General features: G+C 38.9%; 1 protein-coding gene across 1 annotated transcript in view; it reads left to right on the forward strand.

Annotated features, from left to right (window-relative positions):
• PHLPP1 (PH domain and leucine rich repeat protein phosphatase 1) overlaps window positions 1–27,535 on the forward strand; it is a 167,909-nt gene that overhangs the window by 15,882 nt on the left and 124,492 nt on the right. The gene's annotated exons all lie outside the window — the stretch shown is intronic.

Below are 27,535 nucleotides of genomic sequence, written 5' to 3' on the forward strand. Positions count from 1 at the left end.
ATAATTTGAGCTTGGTCATTTGTGTCTTGAGTGAGGACGTGGAGTTGATTTTGTACAGTAGAAGTGGTTAAAACAATCTTGGCTTGATATTATATGCAAATGAAGCTAGAAGTGGTCTCATGAAAGTAGGTGGGAAGATTGCAGACTGTCATGATCTGCTTTTTGTGGCTATCCTTTGTGCTTATCTTCCTATCTTGGTCAGAGTTTTGATTCACAATTGCTTTGGTAAAAGAGATGGTTGGATTCTTGGTGCTCTCTGAGCTTGGTTGTTTTCTTACAGACATTTCATTACCAGGCTAGGTAACATAATCAATGTGAGGGAGAGAGAGGTTTACTGACTGTCTATGTATAATAGCTTGTCCTGCTAGTCTTCGATGGGGTGTGGCTTGATAGTTCCTTGATTAGGGTATTGATTCTGGTGCTGTTTTCTGCTTATCTGGGTGTTAGCTGTGGGGGGAGGGTTTCTAGGCTATCTAGGTTTTTGAATGGTATGTAAATGGGGTTTATCACTTATGTCTGTTGATGGCTGATTTGTCTGCTAAGCTTCCAGGAATTTCCTAGCATTTCAGATTTGGTTTGATAGAGGAGTTTCTTTGCAGCAAGCCGGGTCATTTGTACATAGGGCGATGAACAAAAGGGTGAGACTATCAGGCTTGGATCCCATCCTTCTCTTGTATTTTTCTGGGAGTGTCAGGTTCCCTCAACCAGGATTTACAGACTTCCTGACTATAAATCAACAGTAAATCACAGATTTTCTAATTTTACATAACTAAACTAGGACTCAACAGGAATGTCACAGACATGGCTCAGCTAGATAAGAATCTTTATTGCAGACAAGAATAAAGCTGAACAAAACAGTTCATTGCCTGGTGGAAAAGCACAAGTGCCTTTATGCATACAGTGGTGGAAACCAGTAGCCTTTTCTTCTCATCCTTCCCACAAATGCATGGATTCTACATGGCATGTGGTGGCCTTGAAGGGAGCAATTGCCAAGTGTAACTGCCAGCTCTGGCCTGTGATTTGCTGGTTCTGAATTCACTTTCTGTAGTTACAGGATTCAGACATCACACTTAGCCCTGGCTTGTATTAATAATTATTTGTGGAATCAGCTACCAGATTGACTAGATTCATATATCACAGTAAGTCAAAATCCATACAAACAATAATGGCTATGTTTACACACTATCCTCAGCCAAAGTCACATGACAGCTTAGCATAGAGTGGCCAAACCATGGCCTCCCTTTCAGCTATTTGGGGCCTCAGAGCTCATCTTTATATACTTTATATCTTTATTTATAAAGATCTATCTATCCCTATCCCTCCCTCCCCTCCCCTCAAGACCATGCTGCCACTGCAGTCTTCTGGGCAAGAATGTAAGATTTAACATACTTATTTTGTTCCTTAAATGTTTAAAACCTTAAAAATGGTATTACTCTGGCAATAGCATCACATTATTACTCATATCCTTGGTGGCTGTCAGAGGCTAGTGGTTCAGTTTTTAAATTATGGTGTTTCACTCCTCTGCAAAAATATTGCTTATCCTGGCTTAGCATAATGTATGAACATAACCTTTTTGGAAAGTGCTCCTTTGGTTACAAGAGCAATAATGTTGGCCTCTGAAAGTTAGAATTGAAGTCCACTGCACTGCAGAAAGAACCCTAGAAGTTTGTTTCTTTGACTTAAATGATATTTCTTGTATGTTTATTTACAAATGTGGATGTTTGTAAGGATTGTTATCCTAAAGATGACATATAAAGACTTGTAATAAAGGCATTCGTAATTTTATATATTTATTAGATTTATATGGCTGTCCAATTCACCGAGTGACTCTGGGCAACTTACCATTTATAGAAAAATGAAAACGGATTAAAAATAGAATAAAATGTAATACAGTATAATAAACATTTAGAACATCAAAAAGCAAAAGGATAACAGAATGACAGAAATAACAATAAGGCCAGAATTAACCACGGCCAACACAAACACATCTTTATCAAGATCTTCATTCTACATGGACTCATTGCCCAGGGGAAGAACTAGATTTTTAAGGCTTTATGGGAAGACGGAATGGTTAAGGCCACCTAAACCTCAACCCCCCAATCCAAAAATGGACACAATTGGCATAACAGATGGATTTGTGCAAGGAGCCTCTAAGCTATGGCTGCTACTTGTTCATCCAGCGGGAGCTGAAAGCCCAGAAGGACCCCCCACATTGCAGACCAGTTCTGTCTAGGGAAGTGTAACCTCTTCCAGGACCAAAAAAAGAAAGTCCCTAAAGTCAGGAGATCTAAAAACCCATAGCCACTTGGTCGTGCTAAGATTTAGCCAAAGCCTGTTTTCAGACCCAGCTTCTTGCACGTGGCTCCTTCAGAACACTATCTTCTCACCTTACTCCATCAGCGTCGCTGAGAAGGTAGTGTAAGCTGAGAAGATAGCATTCTGAAGGAGCCATGTGGAAGAAATGATCGAGAAGCTGGGTCCGAAAAGGATTCAGCAAGGCAGCCAGGCGTTTTTGCTTTGCCCACGGTGGCTGAGTAACAAAGGCCAAGGTAGGTGCAGGGAACTGGGAGAAGAGGCAGCTGGGTGAAGGAATGCAGGCTGGGGAGGGTGGAGCTTGCTATTGGTGGCCTCGTGCCCATGTGGGATGGGACGGGATGGGACGGGATGCCTTGCGCTGTGCATGTGGGCTTCCTGACCACAAGGCAGGTTGCAGGGCTTCCGAAAGGGCAGGGATGGGAGGGAGATAGGCAGGGGGAGTTGAAGGCAGTGTTTGGGGCTGGGAGGAACCAAGCCCGGAATGGCTTGGATTGGGGTTGGGTGCTCAGGCTAACGGCAGGTAAAATTCACTTAACAATGGCAAGAAGTGCTAGGATTGCCATTGCTAAGTGATGCCATCTTGCTTTACAACCACATGGCTTAGTGATGGAAATTCTGGGCTCAATTACCGTTGTTAAGTGAAAACTACCTGTAACTGGGTATCATCAGCATCTTGATGATACCTGACCCTGTACCAGCAGATGATCTCACCCAGCAGTTTCATGTAGATATTAAGAGTAGAGGGAAAATCAAGCCAGAGGGGTCCCACAATGCCTACAGCTAGACCCCTCTCCCAACTGGAAATGGCCCTGGAGGAAGGAGAAGAACCAATGCAACAATAGCCCCTGAGAGATCAAGGAGACCTAGGTTGGATGCACTACCTCTGCCCCAGTTCTGCCAGAGGTCACCTCTAATTATTGTGATCAATACAGTTTCAACAGTGTATCCCATTCTGAAACCTTAAAATGGAAGGTTGGAGACCAGACAAAAATTATCCAGTATCACTGGATCCAGGGAAAGTTTTTTGAATTCATGGTGTGATCAATAACACAGTATGGAGGATTCGGCCTTTGGCAGAAGTGTTCAGCCAAATATTTCTTCAGGATAACTGATTACAATTCAAAGCCTACAACTTATTTTTTAATCGGTTAAGTCGTATCTAATTCTCGGCGACTGCCTGGACAAGTCACTGCAGTTTTCTTGGCAAGGTTTTTTCAGGCATGGTTTGCCATTGCCTCCTTCCTAGGGCTGAGAGAGAGTGACTGGCCCAAGATCACCCAGCTGGCTTTGTGACTAAGACTGGACTAGAACTCATGGTCTCCTGGTTTCTAGCCTGATGCTTTAACCACTACACCAAACTGATTCTCTAACAACAATTTGTACTGTCATTCAAACCACTTAACCAAATTGCTCATTAGTATTACTAGAGAGTGCTTAAATACAGAGGTTTTGGGGGGGGGAAGGTTTGAATGAAGGCAGCGAGAAAGAGAGATTGTGGTGGTTGCTTGCCCTTATGAGAGAAAAAGAAATGGGAAATTTAACTATATGCAGAAATGTTCTTAATCTGCGGTTGTCATAGTAGCCATTATATTTGTAGCAGTTCTGGGAAAGGAGGTCTCAGCATAGATGTTGAAGCCTGAGAAGACAGCTCTCTTGGAAATCTCCAACCACAAACCTGGTACAATCTCCATCAATAGGTTTGGAATCTGGTAAGGACTATGCTAGCTGAATCTTTAAGTGGTTCTGGGGGCCCACCACAAGATAGAGGTTTGTTGAATTGGTTGGAAGAATGAAGATGAACTTTCTATAAACAAGTAGTTGTCCATCCTGATCTTCCATAGAATTTCATTAAATTCTCCCAGCAACCTTATCCAGGTGATAAGAAAGTATTTCCTACTTCAGAAAAACAGGAGCAAAGTTGAGATTGAGACTAAAAACCATTTAAATGATTCAGAAACACATAAAAGGGATGTTTAATTTGGATTCAAATTCATCCTATTGTTGATGAAAAGGTTCTTCCTTTCATTGAAGATACTTGACCTAAGGGAGGTTCCTCAATGAGCCACTTACACTGCCTATCATGCAATGCCAGGGGTTCTGCCTTGAACCATGAGAAAGCTATTCAGGAGACTCTAAGGCAGCTTTTCTCAACCTTTGACCCTGGAGGAACCCTTGAAATATTTCTCAGGGAACCCCTGCACATTCAGGCTCAAATATAGGCCAGAAGTTACAAAATTATTATATCTGTTTCATGTGTAGGCATGTATATATGCATTAACAGTGTTCTTACACCGAAAATAAGGAATGAAACTTACTGATGTGAAGTTGCCCGAATTTGAAATAATTTTTTAAATAAATCGTGATCTCTCAGGGAACCCCTAGTGACCTCTCACGGAAGGAAGGAAAACACGTGTTTGTAGAGAAAAGCACAGAAGATTAAATTCCTACAGTATAAAGGAGTTGCAGTAGGATTAACTGAAATAAGATTGAATTCTAATTTCCTAAAAATACTATGAAAACTAAGAGTACAAGATTATGCTTTCTTGGACTTGTAACTAGCTCCTATGTAGGTTGACTTGGATAGAAGCGTCCTATCTTATTTTATATACTGCTTTGACTTGTTTTTGTTTTTTTTTAAAATTCCCTGCCTTACTCCTCAATAATAATTTTAAATATATTAGTCCCTTTTGAATCTGAACTGGTGTCTCACAGACCTAGCGTCTGTCTCTGGACTTCTCCTTAAAACTTTTTGCAAGTTGGAAAATACATTTATTAATATCTTTTAAGAGGATTCCCTGCTTATTCATGTATTGGCTTAGGTTTCATGCTTTCCAAAAATACTCCAAGAGGAAAAAAAGTTTTGTATGATTTGCTCTGAGCTCACCCCCAACAAAACTACCAGCTTTAACACTTTAGGACTGAGCTGGTACTAGCTAGTTCCAACAATTGGTTGTAAGTTTAGGCTTTATGCAAACACTTCCTTAAATGCTGACCTATTTTGGACACAATTAGTATTGGAAACGGACCCTGTTCTCTTATTAATAACTTGTTAATTTCTTATGAATATCAAGGCTTGGATACTAAATTAAATTGGATGCTGGTTAAATCTCTTTAAGATGTTATCTTAAAAATCTGTATTTAGACCAATCCTCTCCCATATGGCACCCCCACTGAACATGCCGGCTGGGAATTATGCTAACTGTAGTCTGTCATCTATGATACAATAGGGTGGGGAAGGGTGATGTAAAACATTTGTAAATAAATTCTATGTAGATGATATTAAATGACAAAAAAAAACCCTTGTTTAAAAGAGGGAATGTTGAACAAATTGAACAGTTCTCATAATTCTGTTTATGGGTTCTATAAAGCATCTGGTGGCCACTATGGAGACTCCAATTCTGGACTAGAAAGTCTTTGATCTGATTCATCTTAATGATTTCTGTGTTCTTATGGACATTTTCAAAGGGGTCAGGTTGTAGTGCTTTGAAGAGGTCAGGTGTTGCCAATTGATCTACAGAAGTCTTGAGAAGGAGATTCATTCTATTTGACTATCATGGTTATAAGGGCTTGCCTTATGTTGACTTTTGGCTAAACTTAGTTGATGACTGTAAGAATATGAAAGAATATGACTGTAAGAATATGAAATGCATTAACACATACGCAGTAGTGTAATTTTACCTGTCTCTAAATTGTTAAAAGATAAATACTTATGGAAACCATTAACATAAGTTGAAGTCGGGCTATTCTGTGCCCTACAGATTGGTGCAACATCAATGTTAGGTTTGCCCTACTTTTCACATTTTTAATCTCTGCAACTCCTTGTTTCTGAGTCCTCTGATTGACCTTTGTTCCTTTGCCCAGGTTTTCAGTGTAAAAAAAATTTAAACTATAATAAATATAGAACAATTTAAGAGGACTAACTGTTGGTATATGAAACTAGCACAGATCCTGCAAGCTAACTTTTAAAACTTGGATCTGAGAACTGGCAAGCACTGAATGTTACCATGTAATTGCATTGTGTTTAGAAAGAGAGACTTTGTATCAGAGCAAGAATGTTCTTGTCCTATTTGCAACTTAGGTTACACACTGAATCCTTTTAGAGGTTGAGGCTGAAGCTTGCTATCAAACCCCAGAGTAGCTGAACTCTAAACTCGAGGGTAGGCATACGGTTGAGGTGGCAACTATATTATTAAAAGTCTCCTTGAACTTTGATACATACTCAGTACTGTACAGCAGGGTTCATGAAAACTTCATGGGATTCCATGGGAAATTAGGGAGGAAAAAGACTCTTTGTAGGTCGCCCAGAGTCACTTGTTTGTGAGATGGGCAGCTATATAAATTTAATAAATAAATAAAAAGTTGAACACTTGAACACAGTCGGTTGTCTATCACCAGAGCAGGGTTTCTCAGCCAGGATTCCATGGCACGCTAGGGTTCTGTGAGAGGTCACTAGGGGTTCCCTGGGATATTACGATTTATTTAAAAAATTATTTCAAGTTCAGGCAACTTCATATTAGTAAGTTTCATTTATTTTCAGTTTAAGAACACGGTTAATGCATATATACATATGAGACAAATATATAATTTTGTAACTTCTGGCCTATATTTGAGCCTGAATGTGCAGGGATTCCCTGAGAAATATTTCAAGGGTTCCTCCAGGGTCAAAAAGTTGAGAAAGGCTGCACTAGAGCATTGCCTTTGATCAGGGCTTCTAGGATTTTTTAAAAAAAATTAATAGGTTGCTTAGCCTGAAAAAGCTGTGTAACCCCTGCTGTACAGTATATGTTGGAGTTGCTGCTGTCTTCTACTAAGAAAGCTCAGATCATTCGCTTTATGAATTAGTGTTGTTATATGGTCTTATTACTCTATTCCTTGATCCTTCAGGAGGATCTGTAAAGGAGGTTACTCATCAATCCAAAGTGCTTTGGGGGGCGTAATGCTGTTGCTTTGAAGCATGGTTTAAAGCTTTTTTTTTTGTGTAATATGGTTACTATTTGCATAGAGACTTTTGGGAAGTTGCTATGCTATATGTATATGCGTTCTGATGGGCCTGCATTGCCAGACAGACGGTGGCTGGCCTCCCTGTTCTTTTTGGAGATACTGTGGAAGAGAAGCCATGTACTGGGAGCAGATCTCAACAACAACAACAACAACAACAAACCATGGGCTTCTGCTGAGGGATGGGGTCAGCTTGACAAAGAGACGGTTTGGTTTGACCCTGTATGACAACCTCATATTAGCCACTAATGTTTTGCTTCTGTTTTGGTTTTTAGGGCTGAAGGAACAGAGAACTGTAGTTCCATTTGATGATTTGAGTTTAAATAGGGTGTTAGAATCACATCTGTGGTATGTAGTAATAGTTGTAGAAATGTATGTCCTGCTTGATTCTGAGTACAGAAGGTCTGTTTGACTTGGTATCAGTGTCTATGTCTTTCTTCCTTTCTCTGGAAGCAAGAAGATTAAATTCTTAGTTTTTTGCCTTATATAGGGTGTGTGTGTCTTTGCTAAACCGATAGCACATACCTTTGGCAGTCTCTCCCGGATATATCACACGTGCCAAGAACGATTTGTATCAGACTTCACAAGAAGGCACACTCATAACGTGTTGGGACTACAACTCCCAGAATTTCTAACCAGACTGGCCACATTGGCTAGAAACTCTGGGAGCTGCAGGCCTAATATCTCTGGATGAGCTGAAAAACACTGACTTTAGATACATTTTCATAGTTTAGGCAACATTTTAGCTAGCAATACCAAACTAGAATTGTGTGTGTGGAAGATTTGGCAGTAAAAATAAGGGGAGTGGGTCAATCGTTTTGGCCAGGGAAAGGACAAGTTGCACAGTCTAAAATAATTACAGCAAAAATCTGAATCTCTTCTGTAAGCTTCCACAAACCTACCTTTAAAAAATTGCAGGAATGTGATAATGATGTCGTCTCAAGGGAAAGGAAAAGTGTCTGGATCTAAAGAAGTCACTGGGCATGCTTGTTTAGCATAGACACTTGGAAAAGGCCTTTTTTTTTTTCATTTGTATGCTGCCTAATTATATTATCAAATAAAAGACTGAATCCATTAAATAGCCAAGCTTTTGTGAAGCCTTTGAATTGCTTTTAATTTAGCGGCTGCAGAGAAGCTGAATTCCGGCATTCATGGGCCTGTACTATCTCCTTGACTCATTGCCAGGGCTATTCATGTTGTTCTGAGTGCAGGAAGTTCTCATATTCATTCAGGAGTGGACAAGGAGGAGGGTGGGTTGAGCTGGGAGCAAGTGAAGGCCCTTTTTTAAAAAAAAATGTTTTCATTTGAATGGTTTGTGGGAGTAGTTAGGAAGAAGTGGGTTTGCAAGAGAAAAAAATAGTGAATCCTTTGGGTTTGTTTACCAACTGACTCTGTGATTAGATAATGAGAATTTTCACTGTTTTGAGGAGGAGGATGAAGCAGGTTTGCCTGGAAAAGCAAAAGTTTAGAAAGTATATCTGGTTACAGAAGTTAGATCGAAGCGGGGGAAGTCCGACATGGAAAAGGTGGAGATTGGGTCTACTATATTTTAGAAGCATAGTCTTTTCATATGATGATTTTCTCTTCCAGGTTCTCACTTCCAGGAAAAAAATACAGTTAAAGTGTTCCTGTTTATTTGCATTTCAATCCATTTGTATTTAATACGATTTGGGTTTGTGTGAAAGCCAATGTTGGGCCTGAAGCCTGAGCAGTAAAATAGATGGCACACAAATAGATGGCTATTTGTCAGAAGCAAAAGGGAAGAACTGGAGAAAGTTCACAATTGCCCATATTTTAATAGAAATGCCTTTGTGACCTGTTGATGGTATTAACATCAAAGTATCAGTTTACTACACAAACACTGCCATTTCATTTGGAGACTTGTCATCCATTTGCATGGTTTTCCTCTTACAGTAACCTACCACACCAAAATGGCAATGAAACATTAAGACAGCATGCCTTGAAATTGCAGTCTGTCAACTGATTTAAGTTGTTTGATCTGGCAAATTAGACCTTCCTATCTTGATAAAATAATTTTACCATCTCACCTTTAACCAAGTTGCTGAGGGACATTATACTTTGACTTTCCTAATGTGCTGTTGTGCCTCAAACTGAATTACGATATATTTTGAATAGCATGTTTTATGTGGTCTGCTTGGTTTAATAGTGTAAAAGCTTCTGATAGCTTACTTTTTGACACACTGTATGGAGTCCTGGATATGATATTGCCTTTCTGAATGTTGTGTCTATTTTGTTACTTCTGAAGTTAAAGTGATGATTTTATACAAGATTCCAAAATGAAATCCTCAGCAGGGTTACTGAAGTCTCTTATACTCTGATGCTTTCGATAGGTTCTTAGTTACAACCTGAGCAGAGAATGAGTTATATATACTTGTCATGAAATGCCAAGTCTGCTGAGATGATTCCCAAAGGAAGAGATGAGAATCGTATTGCTTTGGGGAATGTGTAAGGTATTGTCATTGATGTCATGTCATGTTGATGGTGTAGATTGGGGCAAGCAATCTCTCTGTGACCAAGGACTGCACTTAACATTGATGGGGACAAAGGGCTGCAGAGTGGATAGGGCCATGGATGTAATGGTATGCGGGAATGATCTTGGGAGACTGAGGGAAGAGCTACAGCCAGGGCAATGGTTGGATAAGAGGCAGCTTAGCCCGCAGAAGGAATATGGGCATGGCAAATGTCTCAGAAGTGACCCTCCCTAGTTTCTTGGGCTGTAAAGGTGATGGGGGAGAAATGTACTTTTAGACTTACAAGATTATGTTAATGTAACCTTACAATAAAGTAGAGCTAGTATCTCTGGGTGTGCTCGTCTGGACTACCTCGCAAGGCTGCCAATGTCACACATGTGGGCAAGATCTGAGGGGAGATTTAACATTTTTTTAAACTATGCTATGCCTGTTTAAGGCTTCTGTGGCAGTCAGTTTTTAGCAGTCACAGCCAAGAAGGCTACAATAAGGAGAGAGAAAGGCTGGAAGTGGTTCTGGAGTTGCCAATTGCCCACCTCTAGTACAGATAGTAATGATGATTGCATTGTTGTTTGCTTCCAACGTAAGTCCTAGCCTCTTCCTTGGGTACTGTTGAGTAAAGGATGACAAAAGGAATGGTAGGAATCAGACATTTCAGTGGGTATTAATATGATATATAGCAGATTAATGTAGCACTTAAGGGAGAGTTTTTCAAACAGTGTTCCGCAGAACCCTGGGATTCTGCAAGAACTTGATGGATTCTGTGAGAGGCTAAGGGCAAAAATTAGATAGATAGATAGATAGATAGATAGATAGATAGATAGATAGATAGATAGATGTTAATTTTCTGTCACCAAAGCTTTGCCTCTTGATCATAAGTATCATGATTTTTTTTTAAATTAACAGGTTCCACAGCCTGAAAAACGTTGAAAACCCCTAATTTAGGGAATGTCTAATTTTTAAAAATCAAGTCTGTTTTAAAAGAACAGTATTTTAGAAATATATGGGGCATTATGGTCTATGTAATATAAGGACCATAGTACCAAATATTTAAATATAAAATTTTCTGTGGAAAATTGACAATACCAAATTACATTGACTGATTTATTACCATTAAATCACAGTATTTTGAATTATTTTATTTTTATTGGAATTTTTGAATACAGTAAAAGTATAAAAATTAAAGGAAAAATAAGAAAAAGAGAAGGTACAAAATAAAGAAAAGTGAGAAAAAGAAGAAAAACAATGTAGAATTATGACTGCCACCCTTATTTCTATCGAGTAGCTGCTGTGTTACTCTTTTCCCTTCCTCTTTAACCCTTTTTAATTCCCAAATCCATAAATCGTCAATTCACTCCTTTCCTCTTTCAACAAAAAGTCCACATAAGATTTCCAGTCTTTCAAAAAAGTCTTAATTGGTCGGCTTTTCCATTTCCACAAGCCCCATCATTTTATAATCCAGTCTTCTACTGTGGGTATTACATTGTTCTTCCATTTTGTGCATATAATAACCTTGTCACAGTCACCATATACAATATTAATTTCCCATATTTCTTTTCTAGTTCAGTGTCCATAAAACCCAATAGAAATCTGGTTTCTTCATAATGTTAATCTGCAATACCTTTTGCATCATTTTATGGATTTGCATCCAAAATTTATTTGCTCTTTCACGAGTCCACCATGAATGATAAAAAGTCCCCTCTTTCTTTTCACACTTCCAACACTGGTTTGATATTCCTTTGTACATTTTTGACAGTTTGACCGATGTCATATACTAATGATACATTGTTTTATAAAAAAAATTATCTTAAATTATGACACTGTGTAAATTTAACACCAGTTTCCTGCATTTTCTCCCATATATCCATATTTACATTATAGGTAGTCCTTCCTTAATAATGGGACTGGCAACTCTGTCGCTAAGCGATGTCATAAAACATGTTATGTGACTGCGCTGACTTACGACAGCAGTTGCAGCAATTCCAGTTGCTGTCGTTAGGCAAATCCCATGTGGTCACAGTGGCCCACAGTCACATGATCACCATTTGTGACCTCCTGCCAGCTTTTCTATTGACTTTTGCTTGTCAGAAGCCGTCAGTAAAGGTTGCAAATGGCGATCATGTGACTGCGGGATGCTGCAATGATTGTAATTGCAAGCTGGTTGCCAAAAACCCAAATCACTATCACGTGACTGCGGGGATGCTGTGACGGCCACAACTACGAGGAATGGTTGTAAGTTCCCTTGTTCAGCGCCGTTGTAACTTCAAACGATTGCTGAACAAATGGTCGCTAAATAAGGGCTACCTTTATAGCCAATTTGCATACCATTTTTCCAGTTCTTAGTAGTTGGCAATAGACATGAAAGGAAGTACGAGGAATGGGATGTTCTTGGGATCTGTTAAAGACACTGGCTAGAAACCTGGAGCTCTAGTCCTGCCTTACAAATGAAGCCAGCTGGGTGACCTTTGGCCAGCCACTTTCTCTCAGACCTAGGAAGAAGGAAAGGGCAACTTCCCAAAATGTTGCCAAGAAAACTGCAGGGACTTCTCCAAGCAGTCTCCAGGAGTCACGACTAAAAAACGTGTGTGCGCGCGCGAGCACGCACGCACGCACACATGCATGCATGTATATATATGTACCAAAGGTCTGATTCCACAGGCCAATCACAATGTTTTATTAATTTTTTTTTCAGAGAAAATATTGTAGTTAGGAATGTTCAAAGATCATGTGTCAAACAATTAACGAAGTGTTTAGAAGAAAATGGCAACCAATTTGTACGTTTAGTGTAATTTATATAATTGTCTATGGGACCTGACTTTTGGTACACCCTGTATATATGAGTAGTGTGTATATGTTCTTTTTATATATAGAAAGTATGTGTGTTTGTGTGTATATTTAAACACATCATTAAACCTTGACAGTATGGTATAATATTAATAAGTCTTTCCATTACATCAGTAAAGGAGGAGGAGTTAGTTCATGAGCAAAGATCAAACTCATATCACCACAGGATATTAAATCTGGAGAAGTGTTTTTTTCCATCATAGAAGATTACAGGTAGTCCTCGACTTACAACCACAATTGATTGTAATTAGACCAATATGATCTTAATGTGTCAACTAAAATGAAAGGAAACCTGTTGTTCGGTTAATTACATTTTAAGATAATAAAAGATTTACTTACTATTCTTTAAGACATTTAATCATTGATTTGTTGATATGAGATATTCCAACTCTTTATTCCAAAGTTCTTGAAAATAGCTGATATCCACCTTGGCAATATGCTTTAACTGTTTATAGAAAAAATGTAGATTAATATTGCAAACATATTGCAATGTTAATTGTAAAGCAGAAGTCTTAGATATTGCTAATGTACTGGGACGAGATTGTGAAATTAGAAGATGTTTTAATTGACTATACTGCCATTCCACAGTTTTATACAATTCAAATTCCTCTTCAATATTGCAAATGATTTTTTTAAAGTTGATCGACAATATAGTGAGTTGGTCTTAGATATAGCCCATAATTTTTCCTGCTGCTTTCAAACTAGAATTATCCCACAGTGTAAATTGTGAGTGAGTCAAAGTTACACTTCCATTTCAATTTTGTCCAAATCTGCCTTGCAGCCTTTAATGTGGAAAAAATAATATAATTGTGGCCAAAAAAGGGATCGACCCTTTGCCGGGGTACCATTTGTTGAAATAATAACTTTCTAATTGACCCCATCATGTTTTTTTAATTACTCACTTAAATTCTATGAACACATAGAAGTTAAAGTATGTGCGTAGTTATAAAGTCTAAATCGGGTGAGTTAAGCCCCCATTATTGTATGATTGCTGTAAATTACAAAGGAGCATCTAGGGGGTTGTCCTCCCCTTCTTTATAATGTATCGGTCTGCTTAAAGCATGGGAATATCTCTTGGTACAAATCTAGGTGACACCTAAAACAATCTGCAGAATCTTTATCAGCCTTCAAAATCATAAATTACATAAGCCTCATTCTAGGAAGTTGGGAGAAAAAAAATTACTATAAACTGCTAATAATATTGGAGCAAAAAAATCAATATATTTCTTATACAATTCAATTGTATAGTCAACAGAACTTTTTCTGTTCTCATAGATTTGTGAAAATAAATCTATGATTTATTTAGTATACATCTATCATTGAGTGACCTTGGGCCGGCCAGTCTCTCAGCCCAACTCACCTCACAGGGTGGTGGTTGTGGGGAAAATAAGAGGAGGGAGGAGTATTTAGGTATGTTCGCCGCCTTGAATTATTTATAAAAATAATAAAGGTGGGATAGTAAATAAATAAATAAAATAATTTCTAATTTCATAGCTCTATGAATGTCTGTTTTCAAAGATTTACTTTGTGACAAGGTAAAGATGCGGCTAAATAAATAGATTGGTTCTTTGTACTCTGCAACATTGCTATATTGTGCAGAAATTATTGATCCTTTCCTCAATAACTTTTGAGTCATTATTATAAAGCCAAGTATAGAAATAAAAACATTGCTGATTTATAAGATCAGGGCCACTGTACACTTCACCCGAGCATTCCTTGATAGGAGAAATATTTTCATTTTATTGTACCTCCAATTTAATAGGCCTTTCCCCTCAGTCCCAATATCTCTGATTTATGTGATTCAGATTCAGTGAATATACTGTTTTGAGTGCCTAGAAGGAATTAAGTATATATTCAAGACAACCTACACTGAAATTATATAAAGCTTTTATGCCTCTTGCCTACCAATGCTGCAACCACTGCTGATTTTCTGAAGAATCCAATAAATACAGAGTTTTCTCATTACAGAAACTAGAGAAACTGGCTTCTGTATTGAGTGGGCTTCGCCCCTCCCCCAACTTTTTTCTTTATTTTAGAAGATTACAAAATATAAACAGGAATTTCAGTAACTGAGCTGTGGAAGGAACAGGACCTCCTTCTGCAGGACCAAAACCATCCTGGCTTTTCATTGTTGTAGAATTCTTGCCTGTGTTCTGAGAGAGCATTATGATTGCTTGGCCTGGCAGAAATAATCAGCTAGAGCAGCCTTTCTCAACTTTTTGACCCTGGAAAACCCTTGAAATATTTTTCAGGCCTCGGGGAACCTCTGCACATTCAGGCTCAAATACAGGCCAGAAGTTACAAAATGATTATACTCGTTTCATGGGTAGGCCTGTATATATGCATTAACTGTGTTCTTAAACTGAAAATAAAGAATGAAACGTAGCTCTTTAATGTGAGGTGGCCTGAATTTGAATTTTTTTTAAAAAATAAACCATGATCTCCCAGAGAACCCCTAGTGACCTCTTGCAGAGCCCTGGGGTTCCATGGAAATCCCGAGAAACCCTGGCTAGAGTAATAACAGCTGCAGCCTTGGTAAGAGGACTTTTGGACAACTGAGGAGGAATGTGTACAGCCCAGTTCCTGAATCTACACCAGACCAAAACAACATATAGCCCATGGATCATGTGTGGCCTGCCAAGCAGTCTTGTGCAACCCATGGTCGTTTTTTTTAAAAAGTCAGTATATTCATTGCTAACACTGCCACCCCAAAAGATGCAATGCTGAGTGCCTCCAACCCTCCAGGTCTCACCGCAAGTTCCAGAGCTGCTGCTGCTGTGCTAGCCGCTGAACAGCTGATCAGCATGCCGGATGCTCCTTTGCAGCCCATGATGATTTTTAAGTGATCGGTGTGGGCCGTTCCCCTCTATGAGTTGCATAGGCTTGATCTACACCATTGCATTTCAAGGGATCATGAAGACTTGGCCTGGGAATTGACCTTTGGCCAATTTGCATATGTGGTAAATGAATGGATATGTGAAATGGCTGACATTTCAAAGAGAGCTGGCAGTAGTGAGTTGTAGGCTTCTTTTCTTGGCTTACTTGGGGGCACATGAAAGACTATTATCCCTTGGATCCGTCATTTAGTTTTTCTGCTTCACTGTCAAGCCGAATCTGTCTGTCTTTAGCAATCAGACTGATGTAGTTTGTGGGTGCAGTTCTGTGCATGCTGAATTACCTACAGTAGGTCATACATCACACTATGTGATTCATTTGCTTTGGGATAAGCATCAGGGGGTGAACCCACCTCTTATGGACGCTAAATCACTATGACCTGTTTAATAAGAAGGGGCTGTGTGTTGTCTGAATGCAGTCAGTGAGGCTGCCTTACAATTAAGCGTGTATAGGATTAAATTTCACATTTGCTTTAGCCAGTGGTTATGCTTTGAATTTTGGACATGAGATGTGGTTACCACTCTGTGAAATGATGTATCAGTTTCCCCACTTACTACATTTACATATAAACAAATAGTGGCTTAAAAATCTTGTCTTTCTGTGATAAACTAATGATATTATTCTTATAACTATTTTGCCTAAGACTGTGATGTGACTTTTATGTGGTTGAAGAGCAGAGGCTGGTCAGTAGGAAAAAAAAGTTCTCAGGGTTATTAATAAAAAGCCAAGTCTTAACAATATCAGCTGTTTCCCAACTCACAAGGGGACAGGGGAGGGGAAATGTAGATTCAAGGAGAGATTACAAATGTAATAAACCCTGTTGCCAGGCAGCCCAGGAAATTAGATCTGGTGTTCCTTGAAAACAAGAATAAATTGGGTGTTTTTCTTTTTTTCCTCTTCCAAAATACATTCTGGGTATCCTGAAGAATAATTATCCAATTATCTAGAAAAATTTGTAGAATTAAGATAAAATCTAATTAACATATATTTCTCTGTTTAAGTCTTTTAATTGAATTAACATATTTTTAATGTCCTGTTTCTGGTGTTCCCCCTCCCCCCAAGATCTGAAACATATAGCTGTTGTGAAGGCCATAAAAATTATAAGTTAACACAGCTGATGCATACATGTTCTTAAACTTTATTGTTTCTATACAGTCAGCTGAAAGAGTCAGTGTATATGTTGTACATGAACTGTTTTGTGCATCTGGGTTTAAGAGTTCATTCCTAATTATTTCTTTATATCCTGTTTGATTACACTTAAATACCATCAGCTACAATGCCACTGAACAAGGAGACTTATGGCCAGTCCTTGAAGTTGCAGCTGGCAGAGCTTCCCCATGGTCACATGATCACAATTTGGGAGCTTGGCAACTGGCACGCAATTGTGACGGTCACAGCATCCCATGGTCACGTGATTGCCATTTGAGACCTTCACTGCCAGCTTCCAACAAGCAAAGTCAGCGGGGAAGCCAGCAGGAAATTGCGGGTCATTGTCACATGACATCACGCTTAATGACCGCATTTGATTTACAACAGCATCACTTAGCGACTGGGATGGAGTTCTGTGTCCCAATTATGGTAGTTAACTAAGGACTACCTGTACAGTGATTGTCTCTGTAGCCTTGTGCATGGAAAGCAAGAGTAAGCATTCTCCAGATCTCTTGGAGAATACATGCTGTAATTCCTGTCTGATAGTTATGTTGGCCATGAGGTCTAGTCAAACTACCTGGGTGATAACTGGTTATGGTGGAAATGCTGATGGGGTCCTAACTCGGACGTCTGATGTGGGAAAAGCAAGACTGTGTTTCTAGTATTGCTTGCCAGTTTCATGATGGCAAGCTGGTGAGATTCCTTAAGTTTCTTTACATGTGTGAAAACAGGACTTGGTTAGTCTCTTGATTGTCTGTCACATCAGAAGTTGCCTTGTAGAAGAAGCACCCATGGATATTTTGAATTTAATTAGTTTTTGTTTCCTTGTCTGTTCCACATGCATTGCAGATTAATATGCAAATTTCCTAGGGTGCAAGACTATTCTTGCCAAAATAAATAATAAAGCTGTTGCTGCCATTTTGAAATCTGCACAGTTTAAACCAGAGTAGGCTCCTATTAATATCAGGAACACTTCATTTAATGATTTAAGTATTTATTCTGTGGACAGGAAGGTTTTGTGATAATTTCCAATAAAGAGATTATTACAAATTAATCATTCTTGTTTAAAGTAACTTGGACATACTTTCAGTGTTCAGAGACAGAAGATACCATTTTTAGAAGGCATGTACCATCTGAAGCAATTGTTAGGATTTTTTCTGATAATTTTCATAAAATTGTGGAAATATGATTTTAGTACTGAATAAACAATATATACTTGTGAAGTCATCAGGCATTGAAACAGCTCCAGTTCAATTAATTCTTGTGGGTGTTCAGAGGATAGTTTTACTGCTAAAAATCATCACCAGCTTTTAAATTGTACTAACCATCTTTGTCTATTCATTAACCATTATCATTTCCTTTTCAGGAAGAGACCATTTAATAGCTCTGTCAGCTTAGCTTATCACTATATTAGCAAAAAACATAGAATTAGTTACGTTCATAATTATATATATAGATATATTTGAGCTATGGTTTTTTAAATAAATTTAAATAAAAGTTTTAAAATCTGATTTATAGAATAAAAAACATGGTCATTTTCTCCACCTTGGTTGGAATGCTTTTATGTGCTGATGTAGTATTGCAATTCTGTGTTTTTTTTCTGGAAATAAGCTATGTCTTTGTGTTGTCTTTTAGGGCCAGTTGGGTCTTTTTGCAGTCTATGATATTTTTAATTGGTGTAATTAGTATTGGCAAAATGGCCTTATGAACCACAGGCTAAAGAGGCACATCTTACATAATTGTGCAGATGTTAGGGCAAAGTTATAACCATGTCATCATCATCAAAGAATGTAAAACTGCTAGATTAATCCCTGCCCTCCCACACCCTCCCAAGAATTTGCTAGAAAAAAGTTGAATTAAAAAACATCTAGGAAGTTTAGATGGATAATATTTAAGGGTTCATCTTCATGGAGGGGCAGTAGATGGAGTACAGGAAATTTGGTTTATTTATGTATATAAAACATGTACTCATACATATGCCTGCACACACTTGCCATGTGTGCATAATTTTGAGGGCTAGGGCAGAGGTTTTCAGTTATGTGAAGCACCATGGTATTTAGCTGAACAACATTATAGTTTCTTTTCTGACCTTCTCCATTAGGAACAAAGGCAGTCTCCTCCATTTATCCTTTTTAGGCTTGTCTGGAGGGCAATTAACGTCTGTTCTTTTGAGTGCAGATTAAGAGTTGAGTCATACATGTGTTTTAAAATCACAGTGATTCTGAAATCGATAGCTTGGCTGTGGTCCTCTTCAGATACAGCTTTCCTTTTTCCTTATCACAAGTATCAGGAACATGTTGTAGGTTTTGACATACACTCTCCCTGCCTTAATTTCCCTCTTTTTTATTTTTTGTTAGAACTTACTGGAACCATAGCAAACACATGCAATCTAGTTTCTTCCAAACATTTTGGACAAGAACTCATAGTACATTCCTAATCTTCATGCTAGCTGAGGCTGATGGAATTTGAAGTCCAAAACCTTTGGAGGATACTAGATTTGCCTAATTCTGAACTATAGTATGGGTTTGCTTTTGTGTTAAATGTAATTATTGTCAGCCAGGATTACTGAGCTTTGCAAAATATGTTGATTGGTGATTTGTATTCTGACTTTCTGACTTGTTAGTGGCCTTGGAATTCTGGCAAGAATTCAAGACCACTAACGAAATGTAAAAATAAAAAACCAGAATATAAACTGCTAAAAGATTTAATTTTGCAGTAAGAATAATTCCCAAAAATCATCTAACAGTTTAATCCTGGTGAAAGTAATGCAACTTTGCAGATTTTCGGAATGCAGAGAGAACAGGGACCAAGTGCAATTCTGTCTTAATCTGGTGATTTTTTTTTTTAATCCCTCTATACACTTCGACTGTTTTAATAGAAAAGCATCATAAAAATATTTTAATCAAAACTTGCACTGGGTGCAATTAGGATTCTACGATTAGTTGTGAACATTAAACATAGCTGGAAGAAGTCACAATTATTAACTCTTTTAAAGGTGTGTGATTATGCTGCAGATTTAAAAAAAGTTCATGCTGGACAGATTGTCTAGGCAATTTCTCTACTGTTCAGTGATAGGATATAAATAAATGGTGATATTAACCATATTTAACTTAAGCACCTCAACATTGTACCAATGCTTAAAGGAAGAAGGAAAGAATCTGCAAATCTCCATTTTATTTCTGATCTTCTGGTTACCATTTGGTAATGGCAATAGCACCAGAGGGCTTGGATGAAATGCTCAGTAAAGGCAGCTGTGAATATTCATGAATTTAACAGAAAAATGCCCCAAGGAGAAAGGATTGAGAAACCCTTATCTTCTATGTTTCCTTTTGCTTTGTTTTTCCATATTCTACTTTTAATCATAGCTGTCATGACTGCTTGATACAGAAAACTGTGGAGCTATTAATAAAATATACTTCTGTCCTAAGCAGCAGAATTTATTTGACAATTAATCCAGAACATGCCAATGCAAAAAATGAATCCTATCAGCCTTTCTTCTGCATCCCCCAGAACTGTCTGGGACTAAAATGTTGCCATCCCTTTATGCCTTTTTTGGAATGTGGGTCAAACTGGATGCCTGGAGGAACTAGGAATGGCCCATTATTTCTTTAACAATACCTGGTCAAATCTAGTTTGTTTCTCTATTATTACTGATGCTGGTACTGCAGGAAAATGCCTAACATTTCCCTCACTGGACACACCTGTTTATGCAGAGCAGACATAAAGAATCAGTTGGCTGCACATTATTGCACTTCCAATGTTATGGGGAACCCTGTTCTACTTACATTACATTCTGGTTAGCTTAAATGTCAAGTAGGGCAGAGGAAGCTCGAGTTATTTTATCTGCTGAACCAAGAAGATCTGGTTTCTGACTCTGTTGCCATGTTCTGCGCAAGCACCATGTCAATTCACATTTTTACATGTCGAGTTAAAATTGTTGACATTTTAATTTTAAGTCTATACTGTGTTGATGCTGTAAATACTTTACAATCCAGGGTCCCTTATTTATGCCACATGTCCACCACATTATACATCTGGTGATGTGCTGTCTTTCTCTTTTCTTTCTAAAAACCTTTTGGAAAGATGCTATTTTTGTCCTCTAGTAAGATTTTTCTTCATACATAGTAGCCTCTCATACCTTCTTGTAGCCTTCCTTGTGTCAGTATTTTTGTTGGCCTTCTCTTCCTGAGCACGTGTTTTCCTGTTTAGAATGTTTCCCCCACCCCTAGAGCACAGGCGGATGCTGCGGCATGCTGAATAATCTGTGTCTGGACATATTGGATAGAAGGAGAATCATGCAAAGAAGGTCTACTTTAGTCGAGAATTCTGGGAAGGATTTTTATGACAGTTTATTGACGGTGTTTATTGCTTGTCTGAGCATCGATATCTAAAGTTAATGGAATTGTGAGTGGCTTCCAACAGCATCTCCATTTATGCTAGCAAGCTGGATTAGAACTAAGCATTCGGTGATCGTATATTCTCAATTTATTTCAGCGGACAAAGACGCAAGACTCTTAACTTCTTCGGAGATTTCATTGAAAATAATTACACATTTCTTTGAAATTTTTTCTTGGCATACATTACAAAAAAACATTTTATAGTCCTTATAGTGGTTTTGCACTGCAGTTCCCATTACCTCTGGCTGTATTGACAGGCGGATTTGTGTAGGGATGCAGCAGCGTTGAGAGGTCCACAAGTTTTTCATCTCTGGTATAAATGTGATCCTGGCTTGCTCCCTGCTTAAATAGTATTAAGTCAATATTTTCTGGATTTGTGTGTGATGAAGAACTTTGACTTAATGCAACCCAACGTTTTTATGCTTGATCTAGCTTGAAAGTGAAGAAGGGAAAGGGGGATAAAGGAGAAATGCTTTAGACTGCCTTTAATTCTTCGCTTCAGATGGTAAACTTGAAATGGCAATTATAATAACAATGTAGCCTTCCTAGATATGTTGTATTATATTTTACACCTTCCCCAGTCAGCATAGCCCTTTAGAAGAGATCAAGTTGGTGAAAGTTGTGTGATACCCTCTTTCAAATTTGTTTTTAAGGGTGTAGTAGACAGTGATCTTATTGTTTTAATAAGTGTAGCAATGTCACCTTGCCAACTCTTTCAGCATCAGGTGGTTGGAACAGGGCACCATCCTCCAAGTCCTTTTAAACTGGGCATACACCTCATGCTAAGCCAGACTATTGTTCACATGCTTGTGTGTTGTCTATACCTAGTCATTCTGGTTTGAAAGCAGGATGTATAGCATGCAGTGCAGTGTGAACCTTCCTACTGTAATTCACTCAACAGGCTATGGCACAGTTTGAAGTGTAAGCTCAGTCTTTGTCTCACAGAGACGTGCTGCTCAGGTTCTAATTGGAAATTAGTTGGAGGGAAAACAGCAATGGGTCTTGAAAAATCTATATTTCCTCGAGTGGATTGTGAATAATGGGTCTCACAAATATTGGAGCTTAATTTGTTTTCATATAAATAAGGGTGAAGTATGAATGAAGAACCATATGTATAAGGTTGTGAATCTGACCTAACACGTACTCACGTATTGCTCTTTGAAATCCAGACATACTTTCCTAACATCTCTTTTGTGGAGAAACAGAAAATTCTTTGCCCAAATTCTCCTAAACCCATAATATCTGTATGGTGTTTAACAGTGTACCAGGCCTGTGAATGGTATAAATATTATAAGCTTTATAATTTCAGTAATTTGGAATTCATTCAACTGCACAAAGGCATGTAGCTTTGCATTGTTAGCTTGGAATAAGGGAACTAGGTTTAAAAGAAGTATTTTATTCAGTATGATAGTTCTCCTGTGTCTTGCATATATTATACATGCACATGTGATCTTAGACACATACATGGAAAAATAATTTGTATGTATTTTTAAGTTGGGAAAGATAACGTCTTAAACTCAGCATGCTGTCTATTAGATGATGTTAATAAGTGGAAATCCATGCAATTTCTTTGGACATTGCCCACATATCTTTCGATTTTTTCATCCAGCTCGCTGCTGACATACTATGCTTGCATTTTAAAATTATGTCTTAGCAAATACATGATTGTATTGTATTGGAATAATTATTTTATGTAGCCCTATGCTGCGAGTTGTGGCTTGTATACAGTCCTTTTTTTCTAACTCCTTAATTCTCAAAACAAACTAATAGAATCCAGGCCGCACAATGTATGGAAATCAAGGTTTACTTTATTGTATGGAAGTGTAAGGCCAACCAATTACTAACTAGTAAATTGCACAGGAGCAATTTGGCTTATGTTTGCATAGGAGCAGTCCACAGCTAATGTGAAAATGGAGGTTACTTGCCTCTTAATAGGCTATTTGCTTGAATTTCTAGTTGCCTATGGTGAACAGGTTGTTACAACCTTGAACAGAGTGTTTTGGATGTGACTAAGAATTCAAAAGCTTTTCCTATAAGTTTAAATGTTTTGAAAACTGGCAAGCATGGTTAAAGAGGGATAATCCTTGATGGTTGCCACTTCATTGGCGCAGTAGTTATTTAATCTTTTTGGCATTTCTGCAGTTGTCTATGGTGAAAGGGCAGAGCCAAGGATAAAAGGCAACATCTGTGCATATCTTATGTCAGTTCCTTTGTAACTATTTAAAAAGTATAAAATTGTCTCCATTCCATTAGCTTGAATAGTGCTAGCACATTTATTTATTTAGTTAGTTACTTACTTACTTACTTTTTATCCCACCTTTATTATTTTTATAGATAACTCAAGGCGGTGAACATACTTAATACTCCTTCCTCCTCCTATTTTCCCCACAACAGCAACCCTGTGAGGTGAGTTGGGCTGAGAGAGAGTGACTGGCCCAAGGTCACCCTGGCCAAAATTGAGAGAAACTTGTGGTAGAGTTTGTATTACAATCTCCTCCTCCTCCTCCTCCTCATCATCATCATCATCTACAATTAGATTCATAGTCAAAGACTGGTGAAAACTTAATTCAAATCCTAACCAAGGACCTAAGAATTATAAGGTAGCGTCTGAGGATATAGGCAATAACAAGCAGGGTATTTTTTTGCAAAAGGTCTGAATAATTCAAAATGTTCAAATATCTGTCCTGTTCAGTCTATAAGGCAGCCAGACAGGAATATTATCAACAACTACTCTTCATTAAGACAACTATTTACAACGAGTCCATGTGATAGATGAGGTAAGACTGTTTCCGATCAAGACCACCCAGGCAACAACAGAAGACCAGGCAAGGTTGCAGGATCACAATGTGACAGAACTGCAGGGCAGGATTCGCTGACCAGAAGTGTGGGACTGGATGATTCTAGGAAACGTGGTAAGGCTGGAACTGAAGACGAGAGTCTGCAATCTGGAACACCAACCGAACTGGGCTGGCACGTGGAGGCTAGGTGAGACCAAACTGGAAACACTGGACAAGGCTTGGCTCTGGAGGCTAGGCTGGGCTTGACTGGATATTCTAGGTAAGGCTGAGAACTGGAAGCAAGGCTGGACTGGACTGGAGACTTGAGGCAAGACTGCAGGCTTGAAACAAGGCTGGACTGGACTGGAATTCCTAGGCAAGGCTGAGAGCTTGAAGCATGACTAGACTGGATTGGAGATCCTAGGCAAGGCTGGGAGCTTGAAGCAAGACTGGACTGGACTGAAGATTCTGGGCAAGGCTGAGAACTCGGACCACAACAAGACTGTATGGAAGTTCCTGGACAAGGCTGGACGCTTAGCGCACAACTAGACTGGACTAGAGATCCTGGGCAAGACTGGGAGCTTGGAGCACGATGAAACTGGACTGGGGATCCTGGGCAAGGCTGGAAACTTGGAGCATGACGAGGCTGGACTGAAGATTCTGGGCAGGACTGGAAGCTTGGAGCATGATGAGACTGGGCTGGAGATCCTGGACAGGCTGAGAGGTAGGGACAAGGCTGGGAATGTGCTTGGAATGCGCTGAATGGTGGTGGCAAGGTCTGGAACTGGATGTGAGGCTGAGATTGCAAGAATCACAGGAAGAAGATCCTCTATGGCAACTTGCGCAGCTGGCAGGTCCTCGATGCTAGGAAATGCAGGTGTTCCTCTCTGGCTACAGACAAGGTTTCTGATGTAGGTAGGGACTCTTCTGCTGGGGCTGCGAGTTTTAAGGATCGGTTGTCTCCAGCAGCTTGCTCTACGCGTGTCTGCCTTTTATGCCAGTGCTTTGTGTGCCTGTTTCCTTCTGCAGCCAATTGGGTTGCCTTTCCTTCATGCACTTTTCTGCACATCTTTCCTGTGTGCTGATTGGTGGATTCAAATCCTCCTCCAAAGACTGGCCAATCAGTGTCTGTAACTTCTCCTGCGCTGCTGAGTCACTTCTTGGTTTTGCTTGCTTGCTTGCTTGCTTGCTTGCTTGCTTGCTCGCTCGCTCGCTCGCTCGCTCGCTCATTCCTTCCTTCCTTCCTTCCTTCCTTCCTTCATTCATTCATTCATTCATTCATTCATTCATTCATTCATTCATTCATATATATTTCTATCACTGCCCATCTCCCCCCAGAAAGGGAGAGATGGGCGGTGATAGAAATTTTCCTGGTTTCTGCCTGGTAAGTTTCTGTTTCCACTTCTGACTCAGAAGGCGTTTCGCTTTCTGAGTCAGAAGCTGGCTGAAACCTCACAATATCAAGGGAGTCCTTTAGGAATTGCTCCAAGGGCTCCAATCACGATTGGTATAACAGTGGATTCCCCCCCCCCCATAAGTGTTCAACTTCAATCTGCAAGTCCCAGTATTTCGCAGTTTTTTTGGATTGCTTTTCCTCAATCCTAGCATCACCAGGTATAGCAACATCAATGAACCAGACTTCCTTCTTTTCAATGATTGTTATATTAGGCATGTTATGAACAACAAACCCTGTCTGTTTGGATTTTAAACTTGCATAAGATCTTAACCCACTCATTTTCCAAAACTACCTCAACTTGATGGTCCCAGTGTATCTTCCTACATTCAAATCCAAACCTCTGGCAAAGTTTCCAATAAATAGTTTTGGCAACTTGGTCATGATGCTGCTTATAGTCAGTTTGTAAAATTTTGCTGCAGCCACTAATCAATTGTTTCATCCCTTCTACTACTACTACTACTACTAATAATAATTTAAAATAAAGAATGGACTGCCTTCAAGTATTGATCAGCTTACCTGCAGTCTGAAGGATGGGGTAGTTTCTTAATATAAAAAGAAAATGGAGCTGTTAGGTATGACATGCTATTGAATTTGGACAATATATCATCCTATACCTATATTTTTATAATAAGCTGCTGGGACTTCCATTTCACCGTACCAACTTACCATCGTATCAACAGAAACTCTAGTAAAAAGCAGGCACTATCTGTAGGCTGTTGGGTTCTTGGGGTCTCTTTCTCAGTTACCTATTTGGAATATTGACAGTGAAATAGCTTTGATATTAATATTTTAAGAATTGTTCTTTTTAAATTACAGTAGATGTGATCTTACTCTGACTCAGACCATCTAACACCCGAAAGCAGCTTTGTTAGGATTTCTTAGAACTGCTGCAACAAAAGCCTGTTGTTATATTAAAAATTTTTTTTGCATGTTAGATTCCAGAGTCATATATTCAAGACTTCCTCCCCCATTACTGTTTTATTCTTGTAACAATTTATGGCATAGGTGTAAACTGAGACAAGATGTTTGGGTTATGGTCTCCCAGTGGCTGAATATCTTCACTTTTTCTTCATCCAAGCAGCGCCTGGGGAGTGCTAAGTGTAACTTGAAAAATATTTTAGGAACTTGAGAGATACTGGTTTAAATTTCTCTCTCTCTCTCTCTCTCTCTCTCTTTCTCTCTCTGACTAAATACAAATCGATGGCTTGAACTCTTGAGTCTTTTCCTTTGTTTACCATCAAGTTTAATAAAGAGCCTCCCAGAACTTGAAAACTTGCACTTTACTTTGTGGTTGTGAATTGCCCTGAAAAAGTTGTTGGCTTAGTATAGCTTTTGGAACTTCTGGGTGGTTTTCTAAGAAACTGTTAACTTCAGGCTGAAATGCAGTAATATATCAAAGTTTGTTGGCTACAGTGTCCTGTGATGAAGCTTCCAGAACTGAACCGTGTAATTTCTTCTATCCTGTTGCATAGTTCTGATTTGAATGGAGGTATGCCTCTCTGCTGCCTGTTTTGTGGGCTGAGTTTTCCTTGCCTTTTTCTCATGACATCCTAATTTTTGTTAGCAATGCTTGCTGTGCTCTTAGATAAATGCTTCATTATAATACTGATCGCAACAAACAGCAATTGTGCTGCATTCTTGGAATGAATATCTACTGTGTTCTCTCAGTAGTATGGGTAAAAAGGGGACACTTTAGTCTGTAAGAGCAAGCCATTCTCTGCCTTTTCTTCCTGGAGCTTCTTTCATCTTTTTTGTTTGTGTGTTTGTTTGCCCTTACCAGAATGTTACCTGCTAGCAATATTTAATGCATTGCATTTCTGTCCTTTTTTTACAATATAAACCATGTGACAACTTGAAATTATTTGGAGATCTTGGCATACCATCTGTGCTATAGAGGAAATTGTTTTGTTTTGTGGGATCCTCTTTCTAAACATACTTATACCTGGACATTTTCTAACAAAAAAGTATGTGAGATATTTCTTGTCCTGATCCAGTTTTGTTTCCTTAGTAAAGGGAAAATAAAAATAAAAACCTAAGGGTGGTGAGGGCGGATGGGGCTTCTCAAGGTGCGATGGCTTAGTGCCACACGATTGGGGCTTCCTGGGGCATGGTGGATTTGCACTGCTTTGCTGGGCCAGGCTGGGGCTGAGCTTCACACAAAGGGGCTCCCATTGCCAGGCTTCCTCGCACCGCAGACCTGGGGCTGCAAAAGTC

The sequence above is a fragment of the Candoia aspera genome, chromosome 3 (genome assembly GCF_035149785.1).
Source record: "Candoia aspera isolate rCanAsp1 chromosome 3, rCanAsp1.hap2, whole genome shotgun sequence".
In the NCBI taxonomy this organism is placed as follows: domain Eukaryota; kingdom Metazoa; phylum Chordata; class Lepidosauria; order Squamata; family Boidae; genus Candoia; species Candoia aspera.